General features: G+C 35.3%; 1 long non-coding RNA gene across 1 annotated transcript in view; it reads right to left on the bottom strand.

Annotated features, from left to right (window-relative positions):
- Positions 1–1,277: 1,277 nt before the first annotated feature.
- LOC103666996 overlaps positions 1,278–15,903 on the bottom strand; it is a 296,098-nt gene continuing 281,472 nt past the window's right edge. The window contains exon 4 of the long non-coding RNA XR_005835195.1: positions 1,278–1,533. This is a non-coding gene — a long non-coding RNA (uncharacterized LOC103666996). The remainder of the gene's footprint in view (positions 1,534–15,903) is intronic.

Consider the following 15,903-nt stretch of genomic DNA (forward strand, 5'->3'; position numbering starts at 1 on the left):
AGCAAATCCTCCATAGCACTTTCTGTAACTGAAGTCTATTCTTAATCATAAATAATTTAGGAAGTCACCTATGCGTCTAAGAAACTTTGTAAAATTCCAGACTCTCTTGTTCAAAGTATCTCTCAAAGTATTAGTGCATTTCCCTAATTTTCCATTCTTCTCCTGTCTGAATGTTCTATGAGGTATTTCACTCTTATGGGAGATCTTTTATACCACTCTAGCTCTTGTTGGGAGAGATTATTTTTTTGGGTAAGTCTGATATAAAAAGTGCCTCTTCCCAACCTTTGTGGAAATCATTTCAGCCAAAGATATTCTCTGTTTAACACTATTAAATAGTTTTCTGTACTACCCAGATAGAGAAAACCAGGGAGGTATTGGTCAATTATTTCACTTGTTCAACTGTGCACTCATGCATTTGGTCCTGGTTGATAAATTCCTGTAATTCTTTCAATGTTCTTGGCATCTGGGCTACCATTTGTCCATTACGTTGATGACCTAAAGGTCTAAGTAATTGCAAAACTTGTAAAGTTGTTATTAGGATGGTAGCCTTATACTTGTTCTCCAAAGCAAACCTCTCCATGTCTAATTATCACCATATTTACATGAAATTATTCTTTAAAATATGCAGTTCGTTCAAAAATGACTTCTTCCAGTTATAGCCTGTCCTCAAGAAAGAGTGTGGATCACTTTTTATACTCTAAATGCAAGTCTCATTAATATCCATACATTGCCTTTTTAGTCTGTTAAATAAGCTATGTAATATACCCAGACTGATCATTGCACCCATTCAGTTCCTAATAGCAGTTCCCTTCTCTCTTACACTTTCTTTAAAATTCAGCACATTCTCTTAAAATTCAAATAGATCACTGAAGATATGCCTTCTGTCACCCCAAGTGTTTAACTGGCAGCTTCAAAACAAGTCATACACACTCTCTACAAGCATAGCAATATTTAGGCAGGCTATACAGCCATATAAGCCTCCCTTCAGTCTGGAAGCTCTGTTAGTTGGTTGCTTTACATTTTTTCCCATGAAATATGTTTTGAGCACCAGCAGTAATATGTATGTCTCCCTTCCGTACACTCTAGTACAGGAAATCTTACATTTCTGAGTATTCGTGAACAAACGTGGATTATGCTTTTGTCTTGTGACACACACACACACCCAAAAAACAACTCTTGAAAACATGTGTCATAAACTCCTTATTAACACTGTTCATTCTTGTTTTAGAATTAAATATTTTTTCTTCTTCCTTTTTAATATGACTTGAGTTGTATAGTAGGGTGTTTTCCCTAGGCACAATGTCACTTAGTGTCCCCAGGTGCCAAATTTTGAGCCAGATAGCTTCATATTTCAACGTCTGTCTGGAAAATAAAGTGGGGAAATACTCAATAGATTAAGTGGGAATACCTTTGCCTTCATTTTTTTTTTTAATGATTTCTATCCTTTTCACTTAGATGCATTGGTTCTCGCTTCGCTTCAGCCATGATGCGATGGTGTAAAGCTTCATGGTTGTCCACACAGAAGCTCCTACACTGAAGAGAAAAACCCAGAACAACCATCAGTCTGGCTGCATTACTGGGAACGACACAACCAAATATCAGATCCATGTTAGTGCAAGTGTTTATAAACATAGGAAGCAAGTAAGTTTTTCTGTGTTATCTGGCTTTCGTTTTGCCTTTTCAAATGTCTTTCATGTCTCAGCACTCTTTTTGAGGCAAAGAATATTTAGGAGCATTTTTGAAAAGACTGGCTATTCTAAAGAATAAGAATTTTATTACATGTTGTCCCAAATAGATTTTTGAGAAAAGGGAAACAGCCAGCTTTCGGTGTTGAGCGGTGTTTACCTCGCAGAAAGACTAGTCGACAAATCATATAGTCAATCAGCCTAATTGTGAATCACGGAGTGTGTGTGCCCTGGAACCTCAAGTATCTGGCAGAGTGGTTTCCTTTTTAAAATTCATGACATCATACTCTGGTGCTTTGAGTTTGGCTCAACTTGAGAAATCTCCTTCTTTGGATGAATTAATTGGAATATTGGCTCTATGGGAAAAATAATCCCTCCAAATCTCTTTATGAGGAAATTAGTATCTTGGATATAATTTTCAATTCCCTAAAGGGAACAACATCTCCTGATAAAGAAAATAAATTGCTTCCCCAAATTTGTTAAAACTAGTTCAATATTCTGCTTTCATTGTTATGTCAAATGCTACAGTGAAAAGAATTTTCATTGTCTGGATAATTTATGAACCAATCCACACAACAGAATGAGTGTTGAGATAATAAGTGGGGAAGTTTATGTTTTTTAAATATACATTCCATTTATTTGGAAGAAAGACTTGGTTTTGGAAAATAGAAAAAAATAATAAAAGAACCTTCCAGGCTTATGAAAATCGAAGATGTGTTGTAGAGTAATGTACTATTGGGAAACTTCCCACATCCCATATATTGGTTCACGATCAACAATTTTAATGTTATATCACATATCATAAAGCTCTTTCTTCTGTTTATCTGATTTACCTGTATCTCTATTCACAAGATGGAAGTTAGCGATATCACTTCTGTAAGTACAGCTCAATTTATATCCTCTAGCTTTTCACCAGCCTTGGCTCAAATTTGACCCAATGTGTGTGTGTCTGCGTGTGTGTAGGGGCACGGAGATGTCTGCAGATTGTGCTCATTATATACTAAAGCTATAATAAACCACCCCATTCTTTATTACAAAGAAAAATGGACCTTCTTCTGTCTTTCAGAGGAAGTGTAGTTTCTCAAATAAGAAGTAAATACTTCACTTCAAAATGTTGAATAGAAATGTACTTAAAGAATTCTAGCTGGTTAAATTTAGAGTGCTAAACAAAGTCTAATCCAAGAATATTCTTTGGCTTTATGCCCACAGCATTTTTATTTGATTGTAAATTGGACATATTTTCATTCACTTTAGAATTTTGCTGCTCAGTGTTTTCTTCCCCGAAGCGACGCAACAGGTTCTGATTACCATGTAGGCACCAGTGTTAACTCCCTACCTTCTGAGGACAGTTGTATCATTTCTAGTCAATGATGCATCACCACCCTGCCCTTTCTACCTAGAACATTTTCCATGAATAATTGCGACTTAAAGGTTAACATTCCTTTTTTATTTATAAATCAATCTTTTCAAGGTATAATCTACACACAGAAAAAAATGTACCCATATAATGTCAACTTTTCCATGAATTTTGACAAATATGACCATAATCAAAATATAGAACATTTCTATCATCCCCAGAAGTTTTCTTGTACCACTTTACAGTCAACACTCTCCACATGCCTCAATCCAAACAATGGCCGATCTACTTCCTGTAAATAAGGATCCATCCATAGAGTATGTGGTCTGTTGTGTATGACTTCTTTTATTTAGCATAATGTCTGTGAGATTTTTTTCATGTTGCTGAGTGTATCAATAGTCCATTGCTTTTTCCTGCTAGGTAACATTACATTGTTTGGATATGTCATAATTTGTTTACCTATTCATCTGTTGATGAGCATTTGGGTTGTTTCTAGTTTGGGACTATCATGAATATGATAGTCTTTGTGTGGATATATTTTTTACATTTTTATTTTTCTTGCATAAATACATATTTTGTTAAATTTGTCTCTAAGTATTTTGTTTTGATTATATCATAAATGGCATTGTTTTTCCAATTGTTCATTACGAGTACACAGAGATCCAACTGATTTTTAGTATGGTTTTGTATCCTGTGATCTTTGTAAATTCACTTATTCTGGCAGCTTTTTTTTTTTAAGATTTTATTTATTTACTTAACAGAGAGAGAGAGACAGCCAGTGAGAGAGGGAACACAAGCAGGAGGAGTGGGGGAGGAAGAAGCAGGCTCTTAGCAGAGGAGCCCCATGCAGGGCTCGATCCCAGAACGCCAGGATCACGCCCTGAGCCGAAGGCAGATGCTTAACGACTGAGCCACCCAGGCGCCCCTCTAGCAGCTTTTTGGTTGATTTCTTAGGACTTTCTACATAAAGAATTATATAATCTGTATATAATCTGCAAAGAGTGACAGTTTATTTCTTCCTTTCCAATCTATATGCCTTTTATGTCCTTTTTTTTCCCCCAATCACCGCATGAGCTAGGACCTCCATTACAATGTATATCAGGAACTGTAAGAATGAACATTCTTGCCTTATTCACAATGTCAGGGGAAAAGCATTCAGTGTTTTATTATTAAGTATAATGTCAGCCATAGGTTTTTATAGATGTCATTTATTCGATTGAGGAAGTTCCCTTTTATTTCCTGGTTTGCTGGATATTTAAGCTCATCAAATGCTTCTCCTACAACTATTAAGATGATCCTACAGATTTTTTAATGTTTTCAAAAACATTTTTAATATGGTTGCTTACATTGGTTTTCATTGTGCATGTACATGATATGAAAACCTTGCTGGAAAAAATCACTTAGCCTTCTTATACAGTATTTGATTCACCTTGGTAATATTCTGGTAAGGATTTTTACATCTATGTGAGTGCTGGGGTTACAGCAACATTCTTGCAACCATGAGGTAAAGTACAAGAGATTTTTCAGAGATATTAATTTTGATATCCTAAAGTTTCTAAACCCAGAACAATTGTCTACCTCTGCACTATTCTCTGAAGATAAATAATTAAGTAAGCCCCTGTTCGTATAAGCCAGAACGGTTGGGATTCCTGTTTCTTAAGGTTAAAAGCCTCCTTGATTCAAATGCCATATGCAAAATTCTGTATTTTAGAACTACTCAAGAACGTAGGGGAATCTCACTTCTCCACTGTGTTCTGGCTCTGTTTTTGTTTTAATGGCAAACTATAATCATAGTAATTATTGTCTTATTTAATTTCAACTTTACCTCATAAAATGGGTACTACTATTCTTGCTTTACAGAAAGTGAAATTAAAACTCAGAGAAGTAAAATAATTTGCACAAGGTCATCCAGCTTTTAAAACCTAACACTAGATTTTGAACTGATTTTCAATCTAACAAGAAAGTTCATGCTTTTAACCTTGGCCTCTCCAAGAGTAAGAGGTCTTTCGTGAATTTTTTGCTAAACTGCTCGGAATTCACACTTAGTAGTCTCCATGGTCCACTTTGGACTTAGTACCTTGGAAAGGTGTAAAATTTTGACCAATGAAGATCTACTATTGAACAGTAAGGGCGTAAGAGCACAGCCTGACAATTCCAAAGAGGAGTATGCAATAATAGCCAAGGAAGTAAAGTCAAGATCTTGTTGATTTTATATCCCACATGGAAATATATAGAAAAGGGAGGTATTTGAAAACTGAAAAATAAAAACTGTTATGGTATCTTGAGTCTTCTGGAGGGGCATTACTAACAAATAATAATTTTACAGCTGTTTTCAAGTTCCTGAGAATTTTCTTGCTCAGAAACAAGTACAAATATAACATCTTCTGGCTTTTTGCTATATAATGTTTTCAACAAACCTTTAAAGGACCCTAAATTGTGCTATTAAATTCCAAGAAAAAGAAATAGCTCTCAAAAATAAGTAGGGCTATAGTTTTTCAGAGCAGAATTTTGTCAAGCTGAAATGCTCGGGCTTAGTGTGACTACATAAATACCAATACTGGAAAGAAGAATGAATTTGAGGAACGTTTCAAGGATCAAACCAAGTTTGACTGAAACATTAGAGCTATGACAAAAAGAGACACAGGCAGACTTGGAAAGAATGTTTAATGGAATAAATAAAACTTCACTTAGACCTAATTTTTTTTTAAGCCCGAAAGCACTTACTGGCATTTTTGAGGATGCACTCATGTAGCAAACCTGGTTAAACGGATAAAACAGAGCCTAGGGTTTTGTACACAATCAGAAAAATAGACAATTGCTTCCTCCAATTAACTGGTGGAGACTGCTTCCGTACTGATTCGGTCTCCCACACAGCGAGAAGCGAAGGAAACCAAAAGAGTCTTGGTGACCAGATAGTAGAAAATGAAAAAGAAGTCATGCAGGAAATTGAGAGGGGTTGATCTGTAACATATAGAACTGCAACATTTTCCTTTGTGTCATGCCAGGACTCCAGTCTTTAAAATAAAAACAAAATAGCTTTAGCTGTTAGTTTATTTTGTGTAACACTGTTCATTTTAGAAAGTACCTTCAGAGACGTTATCCTTTTTGACCTCCATAACCACCAGCGAGGTAAAGAGTGGAATTACCATTGGACAGATGAGGAAACTAAAGTCAAGGAAGAAAATAAACATTACTGAAATCCCTTGTTTTTATGTTAGGATAATAACCACAAAAACAAGGCCATCATTTATTGACCACCTGCTAGATGGCAGAAATGATGGTAAACACTTTAAGTATAATATCTCATTTGATCCTAATCAGAATTTTGCAAGATACGTATTACTGGTGCCACATGAGGAATACTGAGGATGAGACAGTTTAAATAACTTGTCCAAAGTCACATAGCTCATGAGTTATAGGCTCAGAATTCAAGTCCATGTCTAAATGCAAATCTTATGCATTAAAAAGAAAAAAATTGGGCATATCACATTATATTTCACCAAATTAATGACTTCCTTACCCCACTATATTAAAATTGTGTATCTATGTATTTTATAAATACTTATTTACATACATTGTACATATATGCCCATGTAATATAAGCCTTACCATACATGTATACAGCTCAATTTTTTAGAATTTTTATTTAATGCCTATATGAAAAGAAATGGATGAATTGAGTTTTTCATTTTCATCATCCAAGGCCATTCGTCATTTGTTACATAAACTTATGCAAATAAGCTTATATTTTCAAAGATATGCTTAAATTGCCCAAGCTCTGAATTTCACACCAGGGAACCAGGCTAAACAAGTTCCATCATGTTCTAAAAAGCCTAATAATTAGCAATTTGTTGAAGTAAAAGTCTAAAAAGAAATATAATTTGATTTTGACCACTGCTGCATGACTAACAGTACCAATGTAGCTTTTAAATTTATTTCAACATTTATAGAATGTCCACGTTGTACTAAACGTTGTGCTACAAAGATAAATAAGACTTAACCTTCATCCTTGAAGACCTAAGATTCAAGTATATGAGAGTATATGGGTAAGCAGACGATTCCAAATCAATCAGATAAATACAATGATAGAGCTGTCAGGGTGTTTTGGAAGCTTGGAGAAAAGTGACAAAACAGAATCAAGAAAGTTTTGCCAGGGATGACACTTGAAGCAAAAATTTAAAGGACAAGTAAAAATGAATCAGCAAAGAAGAGAGAACATAGCTTTGTAGAAAGGGGTGAAACTTGGGAACTTTCTACATCTTTCTCATAACACCAAGCTTGTACATGCATGAAGAGGGAGAACAATTTAGTTTAGAGAACAAGTTTTACTTCAAATGTGCTTGTTCTTTGCTTTATATCCAACTTAAGTTGAACTTACTCTCTTTCTATGCTGTTATTATTCAATCCCCAGTCTGAAGACTATCACTCAATATTTTTCATTAATTATATTGAAGATAAAATGTTATTTGCAGGTGAAAGGAGGAAGGAAGGAAGGAAGGAAGGAAGGAAGGAAGGAAGGAAGGAAGGAAGGAAGGGAGGGAGGGAGGAAGGAAGGAAGAAAGAAAGAGAAGAGAGAGAAAGAAAGAAAAAGAAAAAAGAAAGAAAAAGAAAGAAAGAAAGAAAGAAAGAAAGAAAGAAAGAAAGAAAGAATACTAGACACTATAAAATAGGAATATTAGACATTCTTTCCATCCTTGAGGCTTTTCTGCAAGCATTTTGATAACAAAAACCTGACTTCAGGGTGTCATCGTGGATGAGCTAAATTTGAATACCTCAATTTTAGTTGAAATTTTAACCCCAAATAATTGTATGCAAATAAAGCGTTGCTTATCTCTGCTTAGTAAATTGGCAGAAACATGTATTAAACACTAAAAAGGGAAGTCCTTTGAATTATTTAGTCCCCAACTGAGAGCACCTCAGATCTAAAATGCATCATTTTTATATAGTAACAGTATCTGTGCTCTTGGCTGTCTTTTTAAAATCTCTTGATAATTCCTTTTATTTGAAATAAACACACTACTTTTCAAAATCACTAGGTACCTAATATAATAAAAATTGAAGCAATTTTTGCTAAATCCATGCAATGATACTCTTCATACATCTTTTATCACTTCTGTCTGCTAATTTAGGAAAGCCACACCATGGCAGACCTTAGAATGAAGACTTGGTTTTGAGGAAGAAGATGTGTCCTAGTCATAGTGACCCTGTATTACTAATTTGGGGGGACAGTCCTGAATGGAAATATGCTTCCCTATTGCACCCATGAGTAAATTAATACATGCTGATTCATTTCTTAATTTGGGATTTTGAAACTTTGGATCTCCGTAGTGAGAAAAAGGGCAGATTCTAGAGGAAGACTCCCTGAGTCTTGATCGTAGCTCCACCACTTACTATGTGATCTTAGGTAAATTATTATCCTCCCTGTGACTAGCTAAAAGTGGGGGTGTGGATGTAAGTGATTAAAACTGTGGCAGATACACAGTAAGCATGATGTGAACATTTTATATTATCATCATTATTATACATGGAAAATAGAAGAAGTAAAAATAACACAACTGCAGTAACAAAGTCAGAAGTACCTATTTGCAGCATTGACTGGAGTAAACAAGTGAGGCTCACCTTCAAAATGAAATTTGAGGTGAGGGTGTGTCAAATGATTCCATTATTCAAGAGGACAAAGAGTTATTTATAAGGGGAAAAAAACCTCAAAAAACCAAAAACAAAACCTAGTAAAGAAAAGAATTCCAGATTTGTCCCTTTGATGGAAAGTTTGTGCTTCTTTTAAAATATTAATGTCCTTAGTGTGGTAAAAAAAAAAAAAAAAAAAAAAAAAAAAAAAAAAAAGACTTAAAATTTTTTAAAATGGAAATGGAAGAGTATAGAATTACTTAAAATAAACACTGACTTATTTTTATTATACATGGGTCTCCATATTTTCTGCAGGAAAAGAAAGGACTAACCATGTAATAAAAATTTAGGAATATTCTGACGAAAAATATGAACTGAGGCCGAACTTTGCAGATCAGATCTACCACCTAAGACTAGGCGGTATACAATAAGGCAGGAAAAGAAAAAAACAAAAAACAACAAAACAAAAACAGAACACCACCCTTTACTGCCTAAGAAGGAGTGTACTTCTTTCTTAAAAGTAGTTGTGGGAGGTTCCTTAGAAACTAATCTATAAAATCGATTATTTTATGATTTTCATTAAAAAAGGAAAGGAAATAAGATTATTTAGTCATACTGCCATAACATCTACTATTATATACTGCAAATATAAATTATCTTTACCCCCACATAGTTTATTTTTTAGCCATTCAATAACTATAGGCTCCTTATTATATGCCAGGCCTTGGATTGAACTTCAGGAAACAAAATTGAGAAAAAAAACAGTCTCTGCTATCAAGAATTTTATGATCAAATGGGAAAGACACATTTGTAAATTGATAATATTGGTATTGGCTCATTACTTTTGGATCACTACATTATAATTTTATTTCAACGGTATTAAACTTTGGTGTATTTCAAGATTTGTTCTTGTGGCATTTATCCCTAATAATTTATTTTTCAGATTTCTTGAGGTGTAGTTGACATATAAAATGGTGAAACACTTGAAGTGTACTCCGTGATGACTTGATATTTGTATACACTGTGAAAGGATTCCTCCCATCCAGTTAACACATCTGTTACCACATATACATATATACATGTATATATACAAGAATATTTCAGTTCTGTTCTTTATTATATAGTAAGTTGTTATCAATGATAGTCACCATGTTACACATTAGATCCTCAGACCTTAACTCATTTTATAGCTGAAAGTTTGTATCCTTTTACCAACTTCACTGTTTTTCCCACACCCCCTGGCAACCACTTTTCTAACTCTTCTGCACTGTTTCTATGAGTTCGATTTTTTTTTTTTTTTAATTTCCACATGTAAGTGATGCCAGGCAGAGTTTTGTCTTTCTTGGTCTGGTTTATTTCACTTAGGATAATGCCCTCAAGTTTTATCCATGATGTTGATGTTTCATTCAATGGCAGGATGTCCTTCTTTCTCATAGCTGAATAGTGTTACTTGAGGTGTACACACACACACACACACACACACAGAGGGTTGGGGGGGAGAAGAATCTCAAGCAGACTCCCTGCTGACCACAGAGCCCCACGTGAGGCTCAGTCTAAGGACCCTGAGATCATGACCCCCGCCAAAACCAAGGGTCAGACGCTCAACCGACTGAGCCAGCCAGGTGTCCCAAAATCACATGTTATTTTTTAAAAGATAAACAAAACAAACCATGAGAGATTCTGGACTTCAGGAAACGAACTGAGGGTTACAGAAGGGAGACGGGTGGGGGGATGGAGTAACCGGGTGATGGGCATTAAGGAGGGCACATGTTGTGATGAGCACTGGGTGTTAGACGCAACTAATGAATCACTGAATAGCACATCAAAAACTAATGATATACTATATGTTGGCTAATGGAACATAATAATTATAAAAATCCCTTCCAAAAAAAATGAACCACAAAACAAAGTGAGTACTAATTTTTCATGCTTTGCTGTCAAAAAAACAATGGATCTCCCTGTCTTACCAAGTGTATCAAATGTAGTCTATTGGGCCATTCAGACATCGTAAGCAAGAGAGAATAACTTCAGTAAATACGTTCTTATCAGTTTGTCTTCCTCCTCAATTCTTTCCTTTAATCCTACCATTTTCTTGACTTGGCATGTTAATCACTCCCTTCCAATCCCCATGTCTCCTTAACCACCCAGCTAAACTGCAGCCATCTCCACTTATACTACCCCTTCTTGCCCTCTCTAAATTTTGTTTAAACCATGTATATGTTCAACATAATTTGTCATCTGGTTTTATGCTCTAGCACTATTCTCATATTGTATTAAGTGAATAAATGCTTGAGTTGATATACCTCCCAGGAGAGGGCAGATCTACTTCATTAATGAAATAACAACATATTCACAGATGTTTCCATTTCAATAGAAAGGATCTTCAGTATCAAAACAACACTTACAGGAAATAAGCCTCCCTGACTTAAAAATAAAAACACTTCAATGTCCTCAAATTTGAAAGATCTTACCAAGTCAAAGTCAAGAACAAAAGCCATCAGAGTCGACTCTCTTGATGTACCTTGACCTAAAACTAAGGATGGATGGGGGAAAATTTAACAACACAATCTGATTGCTTGGCACATTTTGAATGAAAAAAACTGAAATCAAAAATCAGGACTGATTTCGTTGATTAAGTCACCCAAAGGCAAAGTAATTTGATCATTTAAATCTCAACTGTGTGGTATGCTCTATATATGACTCAAACACCATTTCCAAGTGAATTGTTTTTCCATTTTATGCTAACTCATCTTTGAATGTCAATAAAAAGGGGGAAATATGAAACCTTACAGGGTTGAGGGTGGAAGAGAGAGTGCTTTGATCCGTATTTTCTATTTATGGATCAACCTCTGTAAAGGTTTGGCATTCATTCTGAAAATTCCTAACTTTTAAGAATAAAATGCATCCAGAAATGCAGACCTGTTAAATAGCATTAAAACATATAAACATTTTAAATATAAATATATTATTAATAATTTTGCAATTTCAGCCAAGCTACTCATTCTTATTTGTTTTCCTGTTGTGTTTTTTTCTCCTTAATTACCTGTCTCAGAGATTTTTCCTTTTGTGTCTGTCTTCCCTTGTGTTCCCTTGAGGCCTCATAATTAGAGTTTGTAATACCTTCGCACCAAACAGGAAACCAAGAAAATCTTGCTTGGTTTCAGGTTTTTGTAAAAAGCTGAAACCAGGAACTGGGTTTATCAAAAGTTTTCTTGAGGTAGACAAACGTTTCAGCAAGTTTTGTGTAAATCTGGGATGAATTCAAAGTCAGCCTGAGCCAATTAGTTTTTTGGCAGGGAAAATTGTAACATATGACGGTTGTGTCTGGGCTAGATGGTTTTATATAAAAATGGGTGACTTTGGATGGATCTGGCTTTGAATGTGTTGGCTCTTTCCACCTACAGGGACAAAACGTGATGCAGGACTTGTAGAATTCTATCCTCTCAGGTTCCAAGCAGGCACATTTGTCTGCCACCATCTTATTTCCCAGGCAGAACGTTTCTTTATTCAACACTGAACATTTCCACCCATTTGTTTTAATACTGGAATTTATTTTCCTTTAAAAACAGTGAGGATCAACTTATAACTTACACAGGGACTGGTCACAAAAGGGAATAAGTCTCAAACTACAAGTGTCACGTGGGCAGGGATTTCTGTTCTATTTACATCTCCTAAAGCAGTGCCTAGTATGTAGTAGGTGATCAATAAATATTTGTAGAATGAATAAATAAGGACTCGTGCCTTTAAAGAAACAACACAGCAGTAGAGTGAAGAGGAAATAAATTCCCCAGTATCTCCTCAAATTCCTTAGGCTTCCTGTTCTTAAAAGTACTTTTACTTCTTCCCCAAATTTTCAATTTACCAGAAAATTACAGGATTACCCAAGGAAGTCTATGCATTAGCCATGTATGTTTTTGCTTAAATATATAATAGTGGTATTGGTGGGCACATAAAAGCAGAAGCAATCCTTGGGGTAGTTACACGGTTCTCTCTATGGAAAATAACTGCCAACACTTATAATGTGTTTTTCTTTCGTTTTTTTCACAAAACTGAAAAGGACTAAAGAAACTTTTATGTTATATACGAGGAATGTAAGTTTAGAGAAAAGACATGATTACCCAAAATCTTACTCAAAGTTTTTGATTAGGGGAAACACCGGTATGTGGCTAGGTCACTTGGCTTTAAGTGTTAGTTTCACTACACCGTGGGTGAAATTTTTCTTTCCCTCACTTTCTTTCCTGCACACGAAATGCTTCACAAAATATTGGACTTTATTTTAATTTATCATTAGAGTGGATTTGAAAAGAACTACACCATAGATGTATGAACTCATCAAAAACAAAAACAAAACAAAAGCACTTCCCTTCACAAAATTATTATTCCTCTTCTTTCTTGAAAATGTGTGCCCTCACTCCAGAACTTTCAGTTATCTTATATTCATCTGAGCACCATTAAAAAGACCATATATTACATGGTCTATCATTACCCTCAGTTTTGGTTTTGCCCGGAGTTGGAAGAAACAAGACTCTCGGATTCACTGTATTTTTCCAGAGCTCACATACGTGCACCTTGAAATATCCAGAGCTTAAACAATAACTCCTGAAATTTATCTAAGTAAGATCCCACGTCTTTACTGTGAAGACAGTGAGTCATCATATTTGGTTCCCTTTCCTATCAGTCTCTGTTCTTACACAGTGTCCCTGCTCCATATTTAACTCATTTTGTTTTGCAAGTCCTTGACCCAAGTGTCAAGCATGTCAACTTGGTGCAGTTTGAATGTCACTCTATTGAGCAGACAGCTAAGGCTACTCAATAATTAATGGTACACTTCTATTTTGGCACCCCAGCATAGGCCTCAGAAATAGAACATGAGAGAAAAAATAAAGCTGGTCACTGGAAAATCAGGATAAAAACAGAAGAGTCAATGATTTAGAACCATGAATTTTTTTTTAAGATTTTATTTATTTATTTGACAGAGAGAGACAGTCAGCGAGAGAGGGAACACAAGCAGGGGGAGTGGGAGAGGAAGAAGCAGGCTCCCAGTGGAGAAGCCTGATGTGGGGCTCGATCCCAGGACCCTGGGACCACGCCCTGAGCTGAAGGCAGATGCTTAACAACTGTGCCACCCAGGAACCCCTAGAACCATGAAATTAACCAAAATAATTCTCCATAGCACCCAGTATGTCCACTTTTATATTCTGAAGAGTCAGACATTACCAGAACCCACCCACGACCCCAAGATCCTTACACTTATATTCACCTAATTATTCACCATGATTTTATAAAGCAAGTACTTAGACAATGTATTTGCTTAGTCTCTGAAGCTATATATGTATTCATGAAAGTGTTAATAATCATTAAACATGCACTTGCACAATATTTACAGTATCCTGGGTACTGGGGTACAACCGAGAAAAAGATAGATTCAGGCCCTACAATGTAGGACTTAGATTCTATTTTTTTAATCCTATTATCTTTCTCCTCTCCTTCTAGAACTCCAATTTCCTATATGTCAAACCACTTAGTATTGATTACACATCTCTAAGGCTCTGTTCATTTTATCTCAATCCTTTTTCTCTCTATTCTTCACATTGATACTTTCTATTAATCCATCTTCAAATACATGTACTCTTTCTCTGTTATCTTCAAAGTGTAGTTATTGTATATTGCAGTGGTATATTTAAGCTATGAATATCCTTTTTATTTAGTTTTTATTCCTTTGCTGAGACTCTTCATCATTTTATTCATTACATATATGTCTTCCTTTATGTCCTTAAAAATGTTTATACTTGCTGCTTTAAAGTCCTTTTCTGCTAATCGTGTCATCCAGGTTATTGAAAGATCAATTTATATTATCTGCTTTTTCCTGAATGTGGGCCAATTTTTGTTTCTTCACACTTATTTTCTTCATACACTAGATATTATGGATAATAAGTTGTAGAAATTAGATATTGCTATGTTACTATGATGAGTGATAATTTTTTCTTCTAGAACCAGATAACTTGCTTAGATTCAAACTCCAAATTCTGTTCCCTAGGGGAGACCACAATCTGATATTTCTGCATAATTCTTTCAACTTCCAGATGCTGTGTTTTCTCATTTGTTTGCTTATTTTGTTTGTTGGTTGTTGTTGTTTTGTTGGGCCCCACAGAATTTTCCCCAAGAATGCCAGACAGTTTAGCCAGTTTAGCACTAAGTATCTTAGTGGATTTTCTTTTTTAAAAAATAATTTTTGTTTTGTTATATTAGTCACCATACAGTACATCCCCAGTTTTTGATGCAATGTTCCATGATTCATTGTTTGCATATAACACCCAGTGCTCCATGCTATATGTGCCCTCCTTAATACCCATCACCAGCCTATCCCAATCCCCCACCCCACTCCCCTCTGAAGCCCTGTTTGTTTCCCGGAGTCCATAGTCTCTCATGGTTCATTCCCCCTTCTGTTTACCCCCCTTCATTCTTCCCTTCCTTCTCCTACCGGTCTTCCTAGTTCTTATGTTCAGTGCAGTTTTGGGGCCTAAGTCACTTTGTATCTCTTCCTTCCAGGATTTCTCCCTAACTTTAAAGCTATTTTTCTAGCCACAGACTCCATTCCCTGATTCCTCAAGGCAGTAAGACATTGGCTTTTTGCCCTCAGAAGCTTCTGTAGGTTTGAGCAGACACACAAGCAAAGAGCTTCAAAATAACAAATATCACCTGTTATATTTCATCTTTCAAAGGTAACATCCTCTGCCATTTTTACCTGGTATTAGTCATTATCTGCTGCCTTCAAGTTGTTTGGTAGATATAGATATACATATATAGAGATATAAATATAGATGTATAGATATATACATATACATACAAATGTATTATTTCCAGATTTTATAAATCTTATCTCTGGGAGGATTAGTCTAACCAAATTACTTCACCATTATTTAAAGTAGTAATCCCAAAACACACCACCATTTTCTTTTTTTAAATCAAGAAATAAGTGTTATTCAACTTGGTATTCCCAGGGCCAAAGTTGTTTCCTGCCATATATTAGCTGATCAATAAATGTGTGTGGACTGAATATCTTATTTTGCCTTCTAGGCTTATAGTTATTTGTTCAAATTTGTAATAAGCCACTTATAAATAATTATACATGAGCTGTTTGACATGAATGAGATTTTCAGGAAGAAATGACAAAAGAAATAGCACTGTGTTTGAGTCTCAGGAAAGCTCAGAAAAGTAGACAGGATTTGGGTC

This window comes from Ursus maritimus, unplaced genomic scaffold, assembly GCF_017311325.1.
Source record: "Ursus maritimus isolate PB19 unplaced genomic scaffold, ASM1731132v1 scaffold_17, whole genome shotgun sequence".
Lineage (NCBI taxonomy): Eukaryota > Metazoa > Chordata > Mammalia > Carnivora > Ursidae > Ursus > Ursus maritimus.